The following is a 24793-nucleotide window of genomic DNA, read 5'->3' as shown; positions in this document are numbered from 1 at the left end:
CATTTATATAAATATATATAAACATAGTTTCTCTCATTACATGGCCACAGAAAAGTAAAACGATGCATCCAAATTGTGACAGTAAATCTATTGTAGAAATGCTAACAAAATACAGATCTACAAACCGCTAAATCTCACTAGCATTGTAGATTACAAATACCGACTATGCACAGCCCTTTCCATAAAGAGAGAAGATGCACGGCATTATTTTCATTCTCCCTTCCACTATCTGGGACAGAAGACAAACAGAGGATGAAAATCCATGAGTGTTTTGTTAGCATGGTGTGCCACAGTCATTTTAGCTCATTGTATAAAAGTAGCTTAGAGAGATGAAAGTGCCTAGAGATTTTTGCAAAGAGATTATCTGGATCTCATATAATTTTCTGTCCCAGGAGGACTCCTCCTGCCAGTGAACTCAATAGCTCCACTGGGAGAAAAAAATATGTATCAAGTCCAAATAAGTTCATTGGCTGTGATGATATGAATAATTGTCTATACACAATTTACAGATTCTGTTTCGTGAGGTAGAGTTATTACAAAATTCCTCTGCCTTTTTTTTTTTTTTTTTTTTTCTAAATTCTTCCATATTCAAGTGCATGCAGTACAGCTGGCAAGGACTGCACTGTGTCCCTCCAGACCAGAGACAGTAGTTAAAAGCAAGTTGGGATGATGGGTTAGCAGAAGCCCAGGAGACCCAGTGTTCTCTTCTCTGTCTGTGGGGAAGAGTTTATTTTGAAACAATGGAAAGTTACCCAAAGCAGAGCACTCTGTGATCTGCTGGGTGTTGTACGCTGGTGGAAGCCGCATCAAAAAAAGGCAGGTAGGGAGGAAAACCAAATAGGAATCTTCAAGAGACAAACCCAGTTCAGAACATGGGGAGCTTAGGCCAAGGTCAGAAATAGCCTGACCTAACTAGACAGCCAAATCGGAGGACATGATCACCTTCCTAGATGTGATAGGAAGGTTCCACAAATCAGGAAAGAAACCGCAAATTTCAGAAGGCATTTAAACAACTTGAGATGGCTCCTGCTGCAGGCTGGCAACTGCTCAGAAGGGAAGTTGAGACAGAAAGATGAATACAGAAATTATCCTATTCTTATTTCTTACCCTGCTAAGTGTTTCTTATCTTACTAAGCAATAAGCAATGGTGATGGGAAACCCTGTACTGATGTGTGTATTTGATTATACATATTTTGTTCATGTACTTTAGTCTAGAGTGCTGCTATGGTGGGATTTTGGTTTGTTTGTTGTTTTTTTTTTTTTTTGCTAAGGATATGTTTAAGACTTTGAGAGGTTAGGTAGCAATCCTCACAAGGGGCCCCTGCACACATTTAGCACTGAAATATCTTTACATCCTGCTTTTAACCAGGGGAGGGACCTGCACTGTCCTAGCAAACTAGTGGCTAGCGACACATTAAACTGAGACTCCATGTAGTGCTATGGAGAAGGCCAGATCCCAATTACATCTATGGATCTGCTTCTGCTGTGGGGAAAATGTGACACTATGTTCATAAGAGATGGCACAAAGGAGACAGGCAGTGGTTCTCACAGCAACTGTCTTGTCTTTTGTTCTTGGTTTCTCTTGTCAAAAAGGCAGCAATACAACTACTGACACAAAAAAAAAAAAAAGAGAAGGAAAAAAATGAAAAAGAGAAAGACTAGTTAGTTGTCTCAAATTTTAAAAAAACTTACAGCTATTTTTAACCATGCAGGTGCTTTCCTTAGTTTAGTGAGTACTAACGCAATAGCATTGAAGTTTTAATATTTCAATACTAATTGAAGTATCATGTACCAGCTAATGTTAACCGTAAAAATAGTGCCAGTGAAGAAAATCAGGTCTCTGAAGCCCACATACTGTTGTTTTCAAGCTTTTCATTCTGTCACCCTATACCAAGAACACAATCTCACCTTTTTTTTTCCCTAGTGTTTGTTTAAAACAATGTTGAGAATATCAGAATTGAACTAAGCATGAATTTGCACTAAGTAAGCAAACTAAAGTTACAGGACTATTATGTTTTCCCCCTATGGTCTAACTAAAATCTCTTATATTGTAACTTAAGCTTATTATTTCCTGATCTATTCTAAAATAACAGCAGCTTTTTCCTCTACAGCCATTTCAGTTGCCTTCTATGCAGGCACACTTTATTTCTTCTGAGTTAAAAGAAGAATCACCTTCCTTTTACCAGCAGAAAAATTAAGGAGAAATATAACTTTTTGTAATTTTTGAAAGGCTCTGTGTCTCTGAAAAGGCACTTGGGTGCAACACAAAAGCAAAAGAATTTAATTCAGAAAGTTTTTTGGAGAAAAGTTATGATACCTGCATGTGGTAAAGGCACTGTGGCCACCAGTTCTATGAAAGAAAATAAGTTTGTCCTTATGAAGAGACCTGAATATCCCTAATTCTTCTGAAGTTGTTGTCCAGCTGTACATCAGTGTATTTCTTGAGATACTGCTCACCGCAGTGCTCAGCTTTTTAAAACCACTTCACAATAGCAGAAGAGAAAAAAATACTCAGTGAAAAGTATTTTTAACTTATATTTCCTTTGCAAACTTTCTGGAGACATTATCATTCACCCTTTAGTCTTGTCACTAGTGTGATTACCATGAATGACAGCATCAACATTCGTATTCCAGAGAGACAGACCAAATATCCTCCAGTGGTTGAAAAGGCCTTTTTTTTCATAAATCTGGTGCTGTGAGGGATTAAATCTGACAGAGCAGGTGAAAGGAAAGTAGTAGATGGTAATGGGAGAGGGAAGGTAGGGAATGTCAGCTATGGTTTTTTCCCCATGTTCCTTTTCTGTTGATTTTGTATCTGAACAATTTTAACTTCTTTCTCCTTAACGTTTTTATGTTTCCTAAGCACTGCTAAGAATAATTTTCTGTGTGGCAGGTGGTGATTTTTTTATGGCCTTTCAGGTCTGATGAGTTGAGGACCATGAACATTTCTGCTTACCGGTCTTTTTATGTCCTGGCTTAACTTAATTAGGATCCTATTAGTCAAAAGTCAGTCAGTCAGTCTTCTCAGGGAGGTCTTTGAAAGTCCTGCATGAGCAAGCATCTTAGGGTCAGGCAAAAATGTTGGACATAAAACTAGTATTTATATATTTTCCTTTCCTTGAGCAGAAGTTTTGTGATTTTATTATTTGTGAGAGCTTTTTGGCATACTCTCTTTCAAGGATTAAAGGGAGATGTTTATAGATATGGTTCTGCAAAGGGAGTCATGCAAGTAAAGTCAATGCACCTGTAGGTTTTGAAAAAGAAAAAAATCTTTTGGTGCACATACAGGACTTCATGGCTTAATATTTGGATTTGGGGTGCAGCGGTGGGTGTGCAAGATTAGGTGTGGTTTTACACAGCATAGTAGATGTGGTGGAATAGTTTGTTCAGTGGTGGCTCTAGTGGTTTTTAGCTGGTGGGGATATTAAGAATAATTTTTTAGTAGATCTGTTTGCAGTTTGTGTGTGTGCCTGCACACTTGTATGCATGCATGTATAATGGGGAAAAATTAAGAGTACAATATCATAGAAAAAAAGAATGGTATAGATTTATTTTTTTTTAAGATAATAAAGTAACACTTACAAGACAAAAATATTTAGCTGTCGTACACTGGAGAAGAGAAAAAATGCTAATGACTTTGTAAAGGACCTTGTAACTTTGTCCTGTGCCTCTGTTCCTGCTCAGCCCCAGCTGCTACGTGCTCATCTCTGCAAGCCTGAGTAGTCAGAGAAGTCACCCCTGAGGGCTACTGCAGTGGGACTTTTTTGTGTACTTTGAAACCAGAGGCTTGCAGGTGGAGAGGCTGACCAAGACCTACTCCCAAAAAACATGCTTTTCAGTTCACTCTTGCACTAGTTTGGACATGACAACAGGTAGGAGATAAATGAAAATAAGCATGGTCATTAACCTTCAACAGGAATTTCATGAAAAGGGGCATATAGGACAAAATAACGATGTCCTTTGCAAGATAATGTCCTTTTTTTTCATTTTCCACTTTGTAACAACTAAAAATTTTGGCCCTATTAGTATTACCTTGGAAATGAAAAACCTACACAGTTCTTGTTTTGTATGATTTGTTCTCTTAGACCTCCATGGCACTGTGCTGCTACTGGATGGCACTGTTAAGACATAACCTCAAAGAAAGATTTTATCGAGGTCTATAAAACTCTTTGAGACTGAACCACACTATCTTCAGGTGAGAGTCGTGCCTGATAATATGCAGCTGCAATATCTGCTGCTCTCTGACTTACAGGCTTATTAGAAAGGACTTAACCACCCCAGTTCCGAGAAGGAAGGATTCAATAAGATGCATGATTGAAGTAAATAACGCGAAAGCTGAGAATAGTTTTAGGGGTAGCAAAAGTATTTTTAAGCTCAGGCTTTGAGCAATTATTATTGCCCAAGAACAGTTGGAAAAATGTAAAAGTATTATGACCTTTTGACATGTAAGAGTAGTTTTGTTTTAAAAATTTCCTAAATTAAAACAAAGAAAAGAAAAGAAAGAACCTGAGGGTTTTTCTCCTTGATCTTAATGAAATAAAACTCCATTTTGTTCATCAAAACTACACAGCTCTGCTCTCTATACCTGGTCTATTCTACTACTTTGCAATTTCATTCTGTTCTCAGCTACTGAAAGATGGCTACTGAAGCATGTTGACACCATCTGTGCTTTCAGAAAACAAACTCTTCAATAATAAAAGTAATTTTTAGTTTGGAGACAATCGATGTACCATTTTCCATTCCACAGATAACCTTATCTTAGAACTCCTCTCACAGACACCTCAGAAATTCCCGGAAAAGAGGCTCCCCACTTCAGACTCATCATGGTTAAGTGTTTTGTTTACCAGTTTTAGAACTGCCACTGACTTGATATATGAAATTGTGATAGTTCTGTTTTATAATTTATTTTGTATTTAGCAACTTTGGAAAGAGTTGGATGAGTAGAACCTCGAGACACAGCACTGCATTATTTAGTCTTTACAGTGAAGTAGTGTTGTAGCTCTACAGAATTATTAGTCCATGAATTACAGTACCCTGAGCCTAGCAATATGATAGAAGCAGTGAGTGTGAAATTATAATCTTGTGTGGATTCTGTTGCAGAACAGGAGCTTAAGAAAGCTTGCCTAACTTCAGATATCTTAGATATAGGCACATTAAATTATCTATATGTGTAATCTAGGAAACATTACAGTGCTGTAGTAAATCTCTCTGTAGTAGTTTGAAAGATTGTACTTTAAAATACAAACAGAATTAAACAACCAACTCTGGAAGTTTTCTGTCATCTTCTAGCAAAGTTTAGCAAAGAATTCAACTTAACTCCATTAGTTTTTCCCATTATTATCCAGATTTGCTGGAAAGATCGATTACAAACCATTTGGTCTTACCAGCTCATTGCACAGTTCTGTCACTGATTTCTTTTAGAGTTTCTAGCAAAAGTTACACATTTGATAAACTGCATTTCACAATACCATTGCTCAGTAGAGTAAATAATTGTGATATAGTGATTATATTAAGCATCGTCTTTCTAAATTATCAAAGTGCTTATTTTATTTAGGCTTTTCTCACTTCATAGAGTATAAGCTTTTATTTGTTTCCTATGGAATCAGAATACTCATTGAAATGAAAATCACAGTTGCAACCTCATTCAATGGAGAGGCAGAATGATGAACAGATGGCACAAAAGAACAAGCTCTTGGTAGAAGCCTCTTTGTGTATTTGGGAGAATTATGTTAACATAAATATTTTTTTCCTCTTGTTTTATATTATATTTTATTCATTGTCATAGGATTTGAATTCAGAACAGTCTCATATTCAGTTTGAAAGATGCAGTTCAGTAGTTTGTATACAAATATCCAGAAATTATTCAGAAAGGCAATGCATTCTCAAATGGTAGTGTTACTATAGTTACTGGTAATCCCTAACCTTAAGTGAAAATATGAAGAATCATCCAGACAGTAAGGAGAATTCCCCTCAGATTTTTATGATTATCCCATAGATTGTTAGATAATTTTGAGTGGATGGTGAAGTTCTAATAGATTTCAAAAGCATCAATACTTCCTATGTTTGCTAATTAAATTGTGGTTTTATTTTCAGATTTCTCACGGTCTCCCGATCATCCAGACATTTTTCACCTTCACAAGACTTCATTTGCAACAATTCTCAAATATAAAGTTCCTTTTCAGTACAGTTGAGGTGAACAGGAAATTAAAGGTGCTCAGTTTTATTTTTCTAAAGCTCTGAAGGTTCCATGGTCTAAAACATGAATATAACCTCTATCTTGTCTCAGCCATAAGAAAAGCAATATAATTATTTTTTAACTATAAAATCATTGCAACACTAAGTCCTGTTATCTAGCAGAAATCTTTCTGCTTTAATATAAAAACACTATCCACAGTCGTGTAGTGAAAGTAAGATGTAAAGTGGTAGAAAAACTGGAGCCACAACTTAGGTACACTATAAAAGCAGAACTGCAGGAAAAAGAATTTTAATTTTGGACATTCCCAAATGTCTTTCCTTTTCTGGTTTCCAGTACTGAAGACATGAACAGAGAAATATTCTAGCTTTACACTTAGATAATTAAATCAGCTTTGAATATCATATTGATGTACATTTGTTCAGTAAGCTAACAGAAATGTATTTGAGTGTATACTATAATCCACGCAAATATTTTCTACTATACCTTTTAAGAACACACCATATTTCTAAGACACACAGCTGCTTCTGAAAGATCTACAGAATATGAACACTTGACTATTGCTTCTACCAAAATCTTAATTTCTCCATATGTATTTGATTTTGATACATTGAACATTTATTACCTGTGTTGTAATAGGGGCATAAAAGTCAGAGCTGATTCTTCTAGGAGGCAAAGGGATGTTGTGCAAAGTTGATTCTAAATTTCATGTCTCTTTACCACTTCAGTAATACGGAAGGGCTGGATGAAAATATCTTTGTATTAGTTCAGAGAAGTTCATAAATTTCTGTGGTGGGTTTATTGGGCTTAGACATACTGACAGATCCAGTCCTTCACAGATTCTAATGTGGAAGTCCATCTATATTCAACTATGTTTTTTGCTATGTTCCTAATTCACAAATCAATACATTTCAGCTATAAAAAAATGTCAAATTTATCTGATTAGTTTAGAACTGGGAAGAAATTATCAAAGTAGAGCTTCTTGGGAAGTTATTCTTTCAAAGTTTACAATCTCTCAAAATTTTGTAGTATTTCATATTTATTCAGCTTTCAGTCTCCAAGTTTATTGCAGAGAACAAAATCTACTTTCATTTTTGCATCATTCCTGAGTTCATGCTACAGGAAAGTACATTTCCTTACCACATTTTCATGTAAGTGATGAAGAAGAATGAAAATTTCCTACTTTCATTGACAAAGAACTGGCACAACTTGAAATCCTTATTTACTATAGGACTTCCATAAGGAACAACGAAGGTCTTTCAAGAAGCCTAAAACCATCATCCTTTGGTATTGAACCTTCAATTTCTGGCTCTGCAAACTATTTTCTTGGCAGTGAAGGAACCTACTTGAATGGGTACCATAATGATCTTCAGTTCATGACAATATTAATATTGTAGTGTGTCATGTTTTTTTGCTGCTCTCGAAGACAGTAGTAGAGTAAGCACAACTGAGAAAAAGACAATGAAAAGAGTGCTCTTCCCTTTTCTAGAGACACCTAATTAGTGCTGCTTTTTGTGTCTGTGAAACAGTGAAAGCAAATGAATATTTTTCACATAATCAATTTTATTTTAATTAAGATCGAATCGATTGAATAGTTCTGCTTCTCAGAAATTTTCTGCTGCTGCTATCAGTGATGCAAATCCTGCAGATATTACTCTTCTGAATCTCATTTTTACTTGGGCAACCTCACATTAAATTCAAAGATTGTGTAATTGAGGAAAGATTGACTATAAATAGGGTAAAATTTCAGGATGTGGTCCAGCAGGACTATGTGACATAAGTGTTAATGGACTCCATGTAATAACAAATGTATTGAGATTTCTGGATGGTTTTTATCCCAAAGTACTTAGACATGAATCTAGCCAATCAATTTGCAGATCCATCCATATCTTAAGTGGGCTGAACCAATTTCTCTCTCAAGTTCTTTCTCTTCACCTAGGGAATGTCACTTAGGTGTCTCATTAAAAGCCCTAGTTGAAATGAATCTAGATTTTGAGAATTCAGCCATGAGGTCCTTTTTTGTACTATTTTTGTTCTCATAATGACAGTAATGGCCACCCAGATCATGTTATGCTTAAGGCAAGGAGCACTTTGTCACAGAAAAAAAAAATAAATATAGCAGTTAAATTATCTGTAAGATTCATCTTGTAGATTTTCCTGTGTTTTTATCCACTCCATGGATACAGTGTTTTCCCTGGAGGTAGGAAAAAGGGAGTGCAAATTCTGAGGTTCACAGGACAAAGTACAGCCAAACAGCTGTTACAATATTCGGTTCAGCAAGGCGCCATTAAAATATTCAGAAAATGCTTGAACTGTTTGGGTAGAGCACTGTCCTGGTTTCAGCTGGGATAATTTCCTTCCTAGTAGCTGGTACAGTGCTATGTTTTGAGTTCAGTATGCAAAGAACCTCGATTAACACTGATGTTTTCAGTTGTTGCTCAGTCGTGTTTAGACTAAAGTCAAGGATTTTTCAGCTTCTCATGCCCAGCCAGCGAGAAAGCTGGAGGGGCACAAGAAGTTGGCACAGGACACAGCCAGGGCACCTGACCCAAACTGGCCAACAGGGTATTCCAGACCATGTACTCTACATGCCCAGTATATAAACTGGGGGCAGTGGGAGTGGGGGGAATCGCTGCTCAGGAATTAACTGGACATCAGTCAGTGGATGGTAAGCAATTGCACTGTGCATCACTTGGTTCGTATATTCTAATTCTATTTTTTTTCTTCCTTTACTGTCCTATTAAACTGTCTTTATCTCAGCCCACGAGTTTTACTTTTTTTTTCCCCTGATTTTCTCCCCCATCCCACTGGATGGGGGGGAGTGAGTGAGTGGCTGCGTGGTGCTTAGTTGCTGGCTGGGGGTAAACCACGACAAGCACAATTAAGATATGCTCAAAAGCAAGTCAAACTCTACATATTGACTGTGACCAGTCATTAGTCTATGCTTTGTCTGTGCCTGCTGCCCTTTTGGATTATTTATCCATCAACATTCAGATGATAGTTTTATTGGCACAAATTTTTATAAGCCATAATATCCAAAGCTTAAAACAGAAAAATGTGGGATGTAATTGTCTATTTATTTCTTCAAGGAATAGAAACAGTACCATATAACTCATCTGATCAGAAATCCAAGTTGGCAAGCATGATTTTTTTTTATATTCTGTCCATAGCAAGTATTAAAAATACTTCTATACAGTATTTTAAATAATTGATTAATTTGATAACAGGTATTCCAACTAGAACTAGGTATCACAAAATGTTTTAGAGTTGAATCCTGTTTCTTCTGAAATCAACAGGATTTTATCAATAATTTTGAAGGAAAGTTGGAGGCTCAATGTCCTAGGGATCTGCTGCTTGTTTTTGCACCCACAGGATAGAGACCTAATGAACATTCAGTGGAGAACGTGAGGAGCTGTGACAGGGAAATTGAAGAGCCTTGTTTACTAACGTTTGATATTTGATATTGATTTGATCTAGCACAATTGTGTCATGACACTACTTGCCATCCATAAATATTTCTTTAAGGGTTTAGGTTTTTGCTTTTTTTTTTTCCCCTGAAGAAAGAGTCAAATGAAAGTTAATAGGAGAATAATTTTATATTCTACTTCCTACTTGTCCTGTAGCATAGGGTTATTTTGCATAAATGGTTATTCAGTTCCATAACTGTTTTTCGCTGTTGCTTGGGCTATTACAATAATAGCAGTTTCAAGTAGATACATAATTATCAGGGCCACCTCCATGTAACGCGTCTATGGTGTTTGTTTTTCAAAGCTGTCTGACACTTCACATGGAACATTTGTAACCTATACTTGAACAACAATGGCAGAGGTAGCTTTGTTGAAATACTCCCTTTATGGTAATTTTTTGTTTGCTTGTTTGTTTTCTACTGTAAATAATATCTTCGGAGAAGGCTAGTATATGGACAACAAAAATTAAATTTATCAGGTTCACCCATTTTCTGTATCTCACAGTTACTTTTTCTGCTACTTACTGATATCCCTTGAATCAGTGACAGTTGATGCCCACCCTTTCCCAGATTACATACATTTATTTTTTCTTTACTTTCTACATTATATGCTTCTTTCAAGTGCTTCCATGGCTTTTGTTATCCTTCCTTATGTTTTATAATTATTTCCTTTGGTTTAGAGATAAAATGAATGATGCAATTGCATGCATGTCAGTGCTATGTTTTCCTATTATTACCTGTGACGTTATTTTCTGATTTACAGCAGTTAGTTAGATTTATTTGAATATTACGGTTTTTGACCTTCAGAATGCTTAAAACTTTTTTCTATATTTCAAAAATGCAAGTAAGCAAAGAGCTTTATGCATTCACCTCTTGTTTTTTATTTTTTCTACTTCTTGTTTCAAAATTACCAGTAAAGTACATAGATTAATAAGTGGTATAAATACTTCTTTATTCTCCTAATAATTATATTATTCTAATGTTAACAAGTGACTTTTGAAATGTATGTGATGGATGTGGAGGTACAGACATGCAGAAATAGAGGATTCTCATGAAGCTGAACAACAGATGCTCTAAAGCATTTTTCAATTAATCTTTTTTTTTAGCAGAATTCAAAACATCAAAAAAATTGAGGATTGCTCTAGTCTTACCAGAAACATTACCTTTTAACCAAAGAAGAGACTGGACTGATGAGATAATAGGAAGCTATGCAGTGCAGTAGCTGATGTTTTGTGTTTTCTTCATCTTTGGGAATACCAGAAGTAGGTCTTTTCTGCATATGGGGAGAAGCAGAACAAGGACTTATCATAAACAGCAAAATGGAGCTGCTTCCTTACACTTCTTTAAGCAAATTATTATAAACCCATGCTTTCTTCATAAACAATAATCATAGTAGATATTGATTCCTCTTTCAAACTCTGTCTTTCTTTAATCAGTTTGGAAGGATTTTCACTGTTCTATGTAGTGAAACAATTAAGTAAGTTACAGAGCTTTCAGATAACTGCCTTCATAATTCAAGAGGATTTATTAGTAAGAACATTTCTGTGAGGAAAATAACTCAGCCGATAAAGAAAAATGATTCCTGACTTCTTCAAAGTGCATAAATATCAGCATTGCTGTAGTGATGAGTTCATGATGTAACAGAATCTGAACTGGAAAGCAGAGGACACTTACATGGGTTCAGTGAAGAGCTGTCCTTTGTCTTAGGAGACACTTAACCTTATTGGCTATTATTGTAGAAAATTTTATCTAGGAAAAACTTCAGGGTACTTATTTTTTCCATGGCAAATTGATCTGAGGAAAAGTTTAAAAGCAAACTACTTTGCATGACTTGAGTAGGTGTATTTCAAGATCATGATATGGAAATATTTCTATAGACAAATGAATAATACCCTCAACAAGGGTTCTCATAACAACATAAATGTGGGTCCCAGTCATAAAGCTTTATTTTTGGCTGACCTTTTTTTCAGAGATTAGAAGCCCTTCTTGGTATTCTGAATGAAAAAAATCTCAGTGTAGACATAATTTAATACTAAGCTGTCTTGCACATGTGAGGAATGAGAGAGTAATAAGTAGTTCTGAGATTCCATTAACACAAATGTAAGCACTTGGGAACCCTCAGAAGACATAGTGATGAGAGGGCTGCGCCTGCCTGATTCTCAGCACCCGTTGGTGCTGGGTGCAGGGTGCAGACATTCCTGCAAACTCCCCAGTATCTACAGGGCACTGTAAAAGACACTTGGGAAGAAGTTGTCTGGGTTTATAAAATTAATAATTACTTGTTTTAAAAAAATATCCCCCCCCCCCCCCCAAATTTAGGAGAATAATAAGCTTACTTTTAGAAGAATATTCATGAAAAAAGAGATTACTGTTACTCAAAGAAGAAGAAGAAGTTTAATTACTTGTAACACAACAGAAAATAAAACATACTTTTAACAGATTTAAAAAATGAAAAATGTTTTGGTTTGTTGCCAGCTGATGAGATACCAAATTGGTGCAACATGATTCTGTGCAATGGTAAATTTCTCTGATGGAGAGGAGAAATACTGCAAATGTTACTTAAGTATGGCAGATAGATCTTTCATAAACTTCTTTTAAAAACTTCATACCGTTGTTTTTATTTAGGCAGAAAGGTTTTGGAATTCAGGCAAAACTGTTAGGAATAAGCATTTATTAGAAAGAATCCAGAAACTAAATGCAATAGTCCTTACTAACAATGCTGTATTTTGCAGGACTTGCATTTTCATGTGTGTAACAGTCTTTCCAGCTGACAGCAGCAATACTATTAGTTGACTTCATCTGACCAAGGAATAAATTGTCCATGAACGCTGGTCTGTCATTTTGGACTCCCAGGGGCCAAATATTGGACTCAAACCTTGAAAAATCTTGTGGTTAGAAACAAAGTGGTTTAAGCCAAATTTTCTCATATTAGAGCTGCTTCTCTGTTAGAAGAAATAGAATGAATGCACAATAGCTGTTGTGAGCAATAGGACACGAGAAGAGTAAACCCAGGCTTTAAAGCTTAAAAACTGTAAGCTGTGCATGTATTTTTAAATTTAAGCACACAGTGTGAAGGCACTACTAATCAAAAAAGATGTGGTGAAGTAGCCAGTATACAGTGAGAAGTGATTTTGCCTTTTGGTTCTTCTTGATTAAGCTTACTACCAAAGGAGACATGAATGTTTCAAAGTACATAATTGCCTGGAAGAAGGGCTAAGGAATTTCAGACAGCCAATTAAACGTTTAAAGAAAATAAATCTGAGACCCTAGCTAATATTTTTGGGTGCACACTAAAAACTTTGTAGAATTTTCTTATGAGCAACATTTCTCTCAACCTCCCATTTAACAAATTTAACTAATATTTCTCTGAATAGGTCTGACACTTCACAGATGATCACTTCTTTTAGCATGCCAAATCTCTACTAAGCAGAGTTGCACTTTATGTGAACTCCTGCTAAGTGACTCAGGAGTGTGCCATTGGGCAGCTGCATGCCTGAACAACCTACTTACAAGGTTTTTCTGGGTGTGAGCTGATTTAATAACAGAACTGAAGTAGACCTAATCTCTAGTAGAACTGTAATAAAGTCCAGGTAATATTCTTAATTCTATGGACTTGCTCCAATGGTCCTTGAATACATTGCATTTTCCAACAGGTTTTATACGTGAATAAGTCTTTTTTCCACACACTTTTAATATTGTAAATATATAGTGAGAAATTTCTCCTCGTTTATATAGCCTCCCCTAAAAGCTACTTATCATTATGCTCATTACAGAATAGAAGAAGGTGCAAAACAGACAAGTTCATCAACTAGTTGAACTCCACAAAAGGAATTAGGGACTCACATACTGCAATAAAAATTGGAATTTATTTTTACTCTGGTCACATGTTCAGACTTGCATATTGCAGTTGAGAGTGGCAGAATAATATTAGTACTATTTGGAAGAGAATGCTGTTATGAAAGTAGTAGTGCTTTACGGTTATATTTACACAGATTATTAACATCTACATTTTATCTTCATCTAGTTATTTAAAGGGCTGTGATTGTCTTTATTCTGTTTGTAAAGTGATAATGGTTACATGAACCACTAACAGGGAGAAGCTATAAGCAGTTTTTGTCAGCACTCAGGGAAAGGCTGACCTTCAAGAAGTTGCTCTAGCTTCAGACAAATTAAGAACATGTAGCCCAATATCCTTTTTCCAACAGTCGACAGTAAATGTCCACAGAGGAATCTAAGAACAGGTCAAGCATATAGGAGTACTTCTCCAGAACATACTCATAGCTTCCAGCAATTTGTGGCTATGGGTTTCTGAAGCTAGAAAGCATATCTTTGTATTTTACAACTTTTGGTGTATTTTTCTGCATAAATTTGCCCTTATAAAACTTCACTTATTGCCTTTCTATGTAAGAATACTGATTACGCAAACGTGACTTTCTCACAATCATAACTTTTAAATTACCTATTGTTCAGCTAGGAATAAATTCTACAGAGCAGCATATTCTTAACTATTTCTCTTTTGTCATATAAGGCAGGGATTAAAATATACAGCTTACACAGGCTATGCACAAAAATATTTTTGCCAACCTGGCCAGAGTGATGTAAAACATTACTGTCCCCATCTGTTCAATTACTATTTCTGCATCCTGAACACTACATTATTATGGAAGCTTTCCTTGTTCATAAGACAAATTAACTTAAATCACCATTCTGTAGTGATTAGACTGAACTTTTTTATGATATGAGATTTTATATTGTGCTCACACTATCAGTTACTGCATCTCAACTGTGATATCCAAAATCTCCAGCGTAGGAGAGGTTGTAAATAGTTTGACTAAAACTGCAAGGGTGTCTATCTGCAAACACAATCTTCCTTGCTTTTGTTTATATATTTTAAAAATAAACTTATGCAGTAATAAAGGACACAGAGTTATTTGCTTTTGGAAGCTGCTTACATGCGTGCAAGATCTGAAATGTAGAGTATTAATGTAGGAAACACTCTCTGAACATTTTATGTTACTTCTACCTAAACAATAAACAAGTATATATGTCCTTTCATCATTAACTGAAGTATACCATTAGTCCAAGAAAAAGGCAAGATAGCTCACAAATTTTATGATATCATCCTGACTTTTTCTTTGCCTTCAGAGTGATTTCAAAGATGTTTATCTAATTTAGGGTTTTAGAACAGAACGGTCACAATGGGTTTTCATTAGGAAAGCAAGATATATTTTCTGAGTTTCTCCATGGATTTCGTGAAGCTTCAGGTTTTTGCTTGCTCTTACACAGTTTCAGATTCAGTATTAGTGATAGCTCTGAGGTGTAAATGTTAGCTGTTGGGAAGGATTAACTGGTAAATTTGAGCACAAAGTGAGAGAAATTCCTGCTTTGACCTCACATTTGACATCAATAACTGATATGGTTAAAGACAAGAGACTAGTACAGGTTCTGTTATTTTAGAATTTGTGAATTTTTAACAAATTCTATCTGTTGAGATTTATAGACAAAATACATGTAGATATTTACACAAAACTTGCATATATATTTGTCAATACCATCATGAAAACATGACCAGATAAACTGCAGTCCTGCTAATTGAGTAACGTAAGAAGAAAATCTTCACTTTGAACTCTTAACTGTAGAGATCAGTGACAATAAGATTAGTCATGGACAGAAATGGGTAAGAAACATGCTGCAGTACTAGCCTACAAAGCACTAACAAAAGAATTAAAATTATTAAAGAGATATTTAAGATATTTTGATATATTAGTAGGGAAGGGTTTTTTTTTTTATTTGTTTTTAATTTTCTGTTCAAGGTTAACATCTAGGAAAAATTGCCAGGCTAAAACACAGGAGGTTAAAAGGTACATGAAAATTGCAATAAATCCCAGCTCACATACACCTCAGTGAAATAGGTACTTTAATGTCAATTGGGGATGAATAAGAACAGCATAATCAGAAATTTCCCTATATTCTTACTGTCAAAAAAGACTGAGGTATTAAACTTGATATTAGAACCAATCTTCATAAAAGAAATCCACATATATGAAATTACACAAGCAATGGAAATTACATTAGGCTAAACAGCTGATCCTTTAACCTTTCTGGACTAATCATATAATAAGACTAAGAATTTTGTTTTCAATTCTGAAGTCAATTAGTATTAATCATACCTTAAAAATCACAAGAATGCAATTTACCTTCTTTGACCAATACAATTCTTCAGTTCTTGATTGCACGAGCAGTTGGATTTTTTTAATTATTTGCTGGAAAGTGTATGTTCATTTTTGTATAAAAAGAAGTGTGTACACACACACACACAGAGTTACCTATTGCCAATTTATTGCAATTTTCACGTACCTTTTAACCTCCTTCTGTGTTTTCACTTGGCCATTTTTCCTAGATGTTAACCTTAAAGAGTAAATTAAAAACAACAGAAAACCCCCACCTTGCCTACTAATATATCAAAATGTTTTGAAAATCTGTTTAATAATTTTAATTCTTCTGTTAGTGCTTTGTAGGCTAGTACTGCAGCACATTTCTTACTTATTTCTGTCCATGACTAATCTTATTGTCACTGATCTCCACAGTTACCCAACATTTCAGTTAATTAATTTCTATTTTACATTCCTTCTTGCTTGACATGATCTGCTTTCTTCCTCTGTAAGAATGATTAAATTAATTTCTGTTCTATAATAGCTTTATTAGGCAGAAGTCTGAAAATTTCTAACATACATTAAAAAACCCTACCATTTCCTAGGTTAAAGTTTTCATTCCCTTTTAATCTGGATGCATTAAAAAAAACCCGAAACAAAACAGGTTTCAATTACAATAGAAGTTTGGCTTGTAAATATGCTGTCTCTAAAAGAAAGGTGTTAGAGGAAAATTAGAGTGGTCTTTCTTACTGTAACATTTCTCTTATTTTTTTTACTGTATGACTGAAAAATATTTAAGTCAAATTTTTTCATTTAAGAATCTGCTGAGTAAACTGCACTGAAAAAGGTTAAAACTCCACTTTTCTCTATAACTTTTCCATATAATGAAAGCCTTTTTAAAATTTATTTATTTTCTAATGATGATTCACCTAAAGGTGGTCTGACCTGAGTAACAGAGCAGGCTCCCAGGTATTGTGTTATTCTGTGTGATTGTGTGAATCTGTGTGGGGCTGTCATTGTCTATATCTAGGAGTGTAGAGTCATCTTGAAAAAAATAGAAAAGTTGATGAGTTTGGTGGACATGTATAAACATTCCTCCCATGCCAAGCCTCAAGCTATATTATGAACAGGGAGCTTACACAGCCAAATGAAAAAATAACATTCTTCACAATTTCAGGGTGAAAGGATATTTCCCTGTATTTTCCCCATTAGTAGTAACACTTACATAGATTTTTTTTTAAAAAGCTGCTTTTAAAGAGAAAGTGCTGTTATGTGTAAGTAACAGTGGGTATATGTAGTGAAAAAAAGAGAAGAAACTGTATTGGGTAGGAGTGCAAAAATTCAAGGTAGAGAGGCTGTCGTAGAGATTTTTTAACTTTTCTGATTGTGTCCCCATATCTGATTACGGACCCCTTTGGAGTCAGATTTTTAATTGTCTCAGATAATTGAATTTCAGCACAACCTTTTGGTATCTCCTGCTTCTAACTGGAATCTTACAAGTTTGTTCAGAACCTCCTCTTACATTAAAAAAAACCCCCACCAGAATGGTAGTTCAGTATTGTACCTTTTACTGGGTGACCATTGGTTCAAGACCTATTAGATAATCAGTTGAAGTCCATAGCATTTATGAAATAAATGATGATCACTATGTTCTGAATAGTGTGCCAGGAAACATCACACCCTGTCAGTGCTACTGTTGCTTCCCTAAGTAGTTTTGATTTAAGAATACAGACATTTGTCTATCTGTTTGTTCCTACATAATCTAACACTCCATGTGGAGAAGGAGACTTTTAAACCGTGATGCTTGAATTTTATTATGACTTAAAAGAGATAGTTCACTCCTTCAAGTTGCTTCCCAAGTCAAATGCAATGCAAAGAAGAAACATTTAGGGCTTACTTGCCTCAACAACTAACTAAAAGCATGGAAGTATAGTGCAACACACAAAAGCTCACCTAAGGCTTGGGTTAGCCTTTGGAGCCAAGTAATTTTGTAAATATGTGGAATGAATCCAGGTGTCTATCACTGACAGTGCATATCCTTCATTTTGGGTGCACATACTTCTTCTGTCTGGAAAATGTAAGGAAAGGTGGTTTGAAATCCCTCTAAATCACAAGTTTATTTTTTCAGTAACAGAAAACCTTCAGAGGGGAAAAAAGACTTACAAATTAAGCATTTATATACCTGTTTATCTTACCTAAGTTTTTACAGCCTTTCACTACAGCCCCAGTAGCTACATCTAAACCAGTAATTAAAATAGTCCAAACATGATTTTCTTGTTGTGAGGACAAATGGCTCAGCTCGGACAGTGTTCATACACCTGACTTCCCACCCACTACCCAGAGTGGCCTTGTGCATACTGCATACTGGGAGCAGTCCATCAGTATGCACCCCAAATCATTCCTAGGCATTTTCTGAAAGAGTTCATGTTGATGTAAATCAGATATATACTAGAGACTACTGGCAACTAGCGCGCACAGATGATCTTGCCTCTAGCATCGTTTTATTTAGCCCACCAGTACGTATGTAGCCATAGCATAGCTTCTCTGGCAGTGCTCATGGGTTCTTTTTTAGTCTGTAAATACCTCCTTCCTGCACTAACAGAACCAAGAAAGCCTCACCCAGTCTTTTTGGTGTCACCTATCATGAGAGGTGTCTTTGTCTGGTTATTTGGTGATTAATTAAGGTGCACCAATAAGCAAGGAGGCTCTTCATTGTACCTGCTGTATTCAGAATGTTCAGACTGTAACTTTTAAGTAAGCAATAGCTTCTAAGATCTGACAGTGTGACTTTAAAATGGCGCTACAACCACAGTCTAGGTTGACATGGAGATCAGCGTGCTGTTTTGCTTCAATAGCTCATGAGCCAATAATCTTTGTTCTAGATGAAGGTGATGGTTTTGAGTAGCATCTGAGAGAGGCCCATAGTCCCAAGGTCAGAGAAACGAAAAGCATGTAAAGTGGAATCCACCATTATATTATCATTATATCATTTTTAAATGATCCATTAAGGTTAAAAAAACCCCAAACACCACCAGCAAAATGAGGAGGAACCTTCCTGCTCTCCCATCCATCTTCCTATCAGTGCCTTTACACCAGAAAAAGAAAGGGACAACTTAGGCCTCTTGTAAAAGAGGAGGAGGAAATTACATGAATATGCTCGTTTCATTTAAAGGTTCAAGTGAACCTTGAAAGTTGAAGATTGCAATTATCTGCTCATTTTGCATCTCTGAAAGTGACAGGTTTCGCCCTGCCCAAATTGCCACTCCTTCCTTCGAGAGCGATCATTACTGATTTCAGTCTAACAAAGCTTTCTATCCCCACCTGTCTTTCACAGAGAAGGGAAGAGAAAAAAAAGTTAAGACCATCTCTCAGTCAGAGCCATATTAATTACAATTATAACATGTTGAGAAGAGGGAATGAAAGCTGCTTGCTAAATTCATAATCTGCTTCAGATGTATGTGTATTAAGATTCATCTAAGAATAACTTTTTGCCCTTCTCTGATGGAACATTGAGTTCCTTCACTTACTCAAATGAGAACTGCCTCTTTTTAACACAGAATGATAAGCCACAATATGGATATGTGCTTTCTATTTATACCCTTGATGTCGTTCATCTGTTGATCACAATAAAAGCCATCAGCCATAAAGTCTGTCTGTTCATTTTATCAGATACTCTTGAATTTGAAAATAAGATGGGTTATATCTTACTTTATCAACCAAAGAAAAAGAAATAAGGGATCAGGTTAGATTTTTCTATTAGTCGGTCTCAATATGGTGTGATAAAGCCAAATACTATTTTCTTGAAAGCTCATTTTGATTTTGATTACAATGTGAACAGAATTATATTGCCATCCAAGCAATCTTTTACATTTGAACAACCACATTAAATGACAGAGCAGCTTGAAAGACAGTGATAGAAATCCCTTTTCCAAGTGGTAGTTAGTGTCCACAATATAGTAATAAATATACTGTCATGAACTGGAAATGTATCCCAGCCCCAGTGACTGAACATATTCAGTTATAGTAGTTGTTTAGTAGTACTCTGATTAGTCGTTGTAGAGACAATGTGTCAGTAAAGTCTAATAACAGCACACAAACAGCAGCAGTTTGGAAAGAGCCTTTTCAGTGACTTGCACACTCACAGACTTATTTATACATCAAATACAAATTCTCTGCTCATACAGGGCATGTTCTTGCCATGTTCTCATTAATTCATTTCTACACATTCATTTCTATAAGTCCTGCATGATATTCACAGAGTTCCATTCACTTCAGTTGTAATTTTTAACTAGTTCTGGTAGGAAAGCAACAGAACTGTCATTTGTATGTGCTATTGTGGAAATTGTACTTAATGTCTATCTGCATCCTCAGGTGTTTAAATATCATGATTCAGACAGCTGTGAAATGCTTGTTTAAGGCCTAGTTTGCTTGTAGCCCAGTTATAATACTGCATAGAAGTACAAAACTATGAAAGTACTCTTAACTTCTTCTGTAGATAAATGATTGTCCCCCAGGACCTTGTGGTAATATATATAGGAATAAGGTACCTGTTTCAGAAGAGTCAATGGTTAACAGCATGCCAGCTCTTCATAGGCACACACTATCAGGCACATCTAAATCATAGAATTATAGAATGGTTTGGGTTGGAAGGGACCTTAAAGACCATCCAGTTCCAACCCCCCTGCCATGGGCAGGGACACCTTTCACTGGACCAGGTTGCTCCAAGCCCCATCCAGCCTGGCCTTGAACACTGCCAGGGATGGGGCACCACAACTTCTCTGGGCAACCTGTGCCAGTGCCTCGCCACCCTCACAGTAACGAACTTCTTCCTTACATCTATCTAAATATTTCATGTCAATTAGCCAGAGCTTGCATGCTGACATTACAGTAAAATTCAAGAATGTTACTTCTACATCTGGTAGAGGACTTTGTGATTAAATGTCTTTTTGCTGGATTTAGTCCATCAGAACCTGAACTTCTCATGGAAGCATGTCAGTTCTGGTAAAACTTTCAATAGGTCAAGAAAATTCCAATTACAGCAGAGGCATAAATTACAGGAATAATTCTATTAGGAGAAAATTAACAGAGCACTATAAAATTTAGCAATTTTAGTCTTTAGGGGTTTGGATAAAAACTGGCTTTGCTTTTGATCCACAGATATTTGCACTTGCCAATACAATTTCTTCAGTTTCAGCTCTCACAAAAAAAACCCCAAACCCACCAGGATCACAAAGCACCCAGTCTAAATCATTTATTTGTATCTTTTGAGAGAAGAAAATTGGGACACCAGAGAACAGGGACACAAGCCCCACAGTATGACTTTGAATGAACATAACCAATATTCTGGAAGGTAATTTCAAACTAAGCCTTCAGAAGCAGCTATCCAGCCATTACTTGATCATTTGCAAGTTTTCCCATGTGATAATATACATTCATATAATAATGTAAATTTATACGTGGAGTATTTTATATTTATTGATCTAAATAGTTTGGCTTTCTCTAGTTCTGAAAAGATTAGTTTTAAGGTTCCTGACTAGTCAGTATGAAAACTGAAGGAAAAGATAATCACATTTCTTATTAATGTGAATATACAATATTGATTAATGCACCTTCTAGGTGACAGCTGAATAGGCTCTTATAATCACTGTGCATATAAATATTGCATCAAGATAATGGCTGAGTCATTTTACCAATTTTTTGATGTGATAGCATGGCACTGAATTTAACTTAGTTGTAAGTTTCAGAAACATGATACCACTTTAAAAAAGCAATAAAATTAATTAAGGGAAGACTTGCTCAATAATTTAGTATTTTCTCTTAGTAAGTTGGCAGAAATTTCTCAAGGCAGCTTCTTTAAACTGCAAGAAGAAAATCTTTGTACAATTTTGTGCAGTCAAACAGTTCTTTACAGTAATTACAGCAAGTTGATTACAAAAATTATAAAAGATTACTATAAACTGATGATAAATATAAAAAAGATAAAGTAAAACTGAGTTATATTCATATTGAAAGTTTTCTTTATTTATTACGATAGACAGTTCTGCAGAATTCGTAGGTGTTAGTCACTTTTGCTTATTGTCATTGAACAACTAAATACATCTTTCAGTATTTGTCTATAGAATTAGACAGAAAGAGGACAGAAGTCCTACAAAAGCTCTATCATTAGGCAGACAGGCAGAAAGTTGTGGAAGTTTGCTGGTATTTTTGATAGACAGAAAATTCATGCAAGTACCACAGAACCCACATCTTTATATGCGTTTTGATGTTTATAAACCTGAAATATATTTACTTCTTTTTCTTTATGGCTTGCACATAATCCCATTGAAGTCATTGAGTTACTTGATTGACCTGAGTCTGCTGTCTAGGAGATCTCAAAATCATTGCCATAAGCTCAAGTGGACAATATGGTTAAATAAGCAGAAGTAATTTGAAATATCTTTGTGATAAATAGTCAATGACACCAAACTCCCGACCAGTCTAGCAATTTTTTGAGTGTGTGTCTGACTTGTCAGTAAATAAGAAAAAGTCACTAAGAAAATCTTTTCGATTCCTTTTGATCCCAAAACTCTGAATGTCAGTTAATTTTAAAATGGAAACAAGCAGAAAAATACTTCTCCAGTATGGAATAAAAACATTTTGTTACAGTTTTCATATTCTTTACATGTTCTTAAAATCTTAACCTATTTTTCTTTCACATATACAATGAAGGACCTGATTTCCCAAACCAGCAAGAAATCAGCTACCTACGCTAAATACAGCATTTTCCTTTGATATGAAATACTCAGATGAAACACATCTTTCCATATTCTCTTTGTAAATCACAAGTCAGACATAAATTTGAGATAGAAATACTCAATTTAGAACTCCAGAATCATTTACATGGTAAGAACACTTATAATGTTGTTTGTTCTTTCTAAAACAAATACACATCAACAGGTTGGTTTGATTTTTTCCTAAGTATACAACTACTTTGTGATATTTACTACTGAAAAAACCTCACTTAAAATTATATATCCTTAGCTGGTATGCAAAACTGATTTCAGAAAAAACATAATTTCTGGAAAAATATCAAAGTTGTTGCTATTCTTATTCTTTATAATTAATTGCAGTAGCATCTGAAGCATACCATGGACCAGAAAGTGCCTCCCCACACCCTGACTTGATAATTAAAGTATTATATTCATTTTTCAACCATATTGTATATCATATATATATACATAAAAGAGAAGAAAATGAAAAAATAATTTATCCTTCATATACCTCAATGTCATAACCAGTAAAATGGGATTAGGCACACTTGTAAAAAGGATGCTAAACTATTAACATTTATAATTTTGGACCACATTAAAATCATCAGCTAAAAGATGTAGCACTTTTATAATTTTTTTTTTTTTCATCATCCCTGAACACACTGACAAACCAGAATATTGGAACTGACAATCACTTAGTGACTTGAAAACTGCTATTTAATCTTAGGGAGGGCAGTAGTATTGTTTCTTAGTCTATGTCCTCTCCAAATCAGGGTGCCTTTCAGCAACCTAATCATTCATAGACATGTTTCACAGAGTCTTACAAAATTCTTCAATAACACATTGACATTTCCTTGGACCTCTAGAATAAGTCAGTCTCAATAAGCCAGGCAAATACTTTTCTAGGGGGGGGTAGTTTCATAGGGAAAATGAAATATGAAATAGGTAGAAATGGACAATTCTTATTACTTTACACTACAGAAAACCCGTGTTTCCTAAGAATGTGATGTAAGTGCAGATGTCACAAAAAAGGGGGGCAACAAAATACAACTGTACTCAAAGATAAAGAAGGTACAATATTGCAGAGTGCATTGCACTCAATGTGGTAAAAAATACTTCACAGAAGAGAATTGGAGGAAATCTTATGAGTGCAACTGACGTTGTCTAGGCTCTTAGAGATGAGACAGTAATGGCAGTAATAGATACATGCTGAGCCTGCGTGTGTGTCATCATTTGTGCCTCCGTCTTACTTGGGCTAGTCCCTGAGAATAAACGTAGAAGGTCAGGCATGTGGTAATAGTCCGAATGATGTAATTTTTGTGAAAAACCTGGGAGGAATGGTGGAACTGTAGAGAGATTGCTTGATAACTGTAGGCTGTGTAGTATGGGACAGCACTCTTCAATTATTAATATGGTGACCTGTAAGTAAGTTAGATTGCTTCTGAACAGCCTCATTTATTCTGCAGACACTAAATTAGAATTTACAGTACTTCATTAAGGCGGTTGGTACATCTGTCCTGTGCACACCAGCTAAGTCCAAGAGAACAGATTGGTTTCTAGAGTATGTCAAAAGCCTGGAGAGGGCTGTTCGTCCAAATCTCATGCTTTCTAAATGACATGAGACATCAAACATTTGAAATCAACATGTGCTCTGCTAAGCTGCCAGCAGCTGGTGTGTACAGATTGTTACTTTTTCTGCTTCTGCTGTAAAAATCATGTTAATTGTATATATATTACATGCCATGCTTTTAAAAAGTTGTGCAAATGGAACATTAATCCTATTTTTGATAGGACAAGCTGATGTTTTTCATCAGTGCTCTTTGAATTAATAAGCACTAAAGACAGGTTTTGCAGGAACACACACAGATGCTAGGCATCTAACACCCATTGGCATAATGAGAATTATGTACTTTGGGGTTTTGTAATTCTAAGAATCTGATTCAAATTCTTAGTGGAGTTAATGGAAAGACTCCCACTGACTAACAATCAATGATGAGCTCAAAAGCCGTTCAGAGATTCAGAATATAACTTCTTAAATTAAAAGCAGGTCTATAGCCCCTTTTCCCTCCCTCAGTGAATTAAAACTTTTCTAATCAGACACAAATTAATACCAAGCAGTTGAAACAAACTGCTCGACTTCTTTCATAGTTTGTTTTTCATTGATGACCAAAGGTTGAGATATTTTTTTTGTTATACCATGAGCAGGATTGTAGTGCATCTTTCAAGAGATAGG

The sequence above is a fragment of the Haliaeetus leucocephalus genome, unplaced genomic scaffold (genome assembly GCF_000737465.1).
Source record: "Haliaeetus leucocephalus isolate CR32 unplaced genomic scaffold, Haliaeetus_leucocephalus-4.0 Scaffold626, whole genome shotgun sequence".
Lineage (NCBI taxonomy): Eukaryota > Metazoa > Chordata > Aves > Accipitriformes > Accipitridae > Haliaeetus > Haliaeetus leucocephalus.
This window is presented reverse-complemented; position numbering follows the sequence as displayed.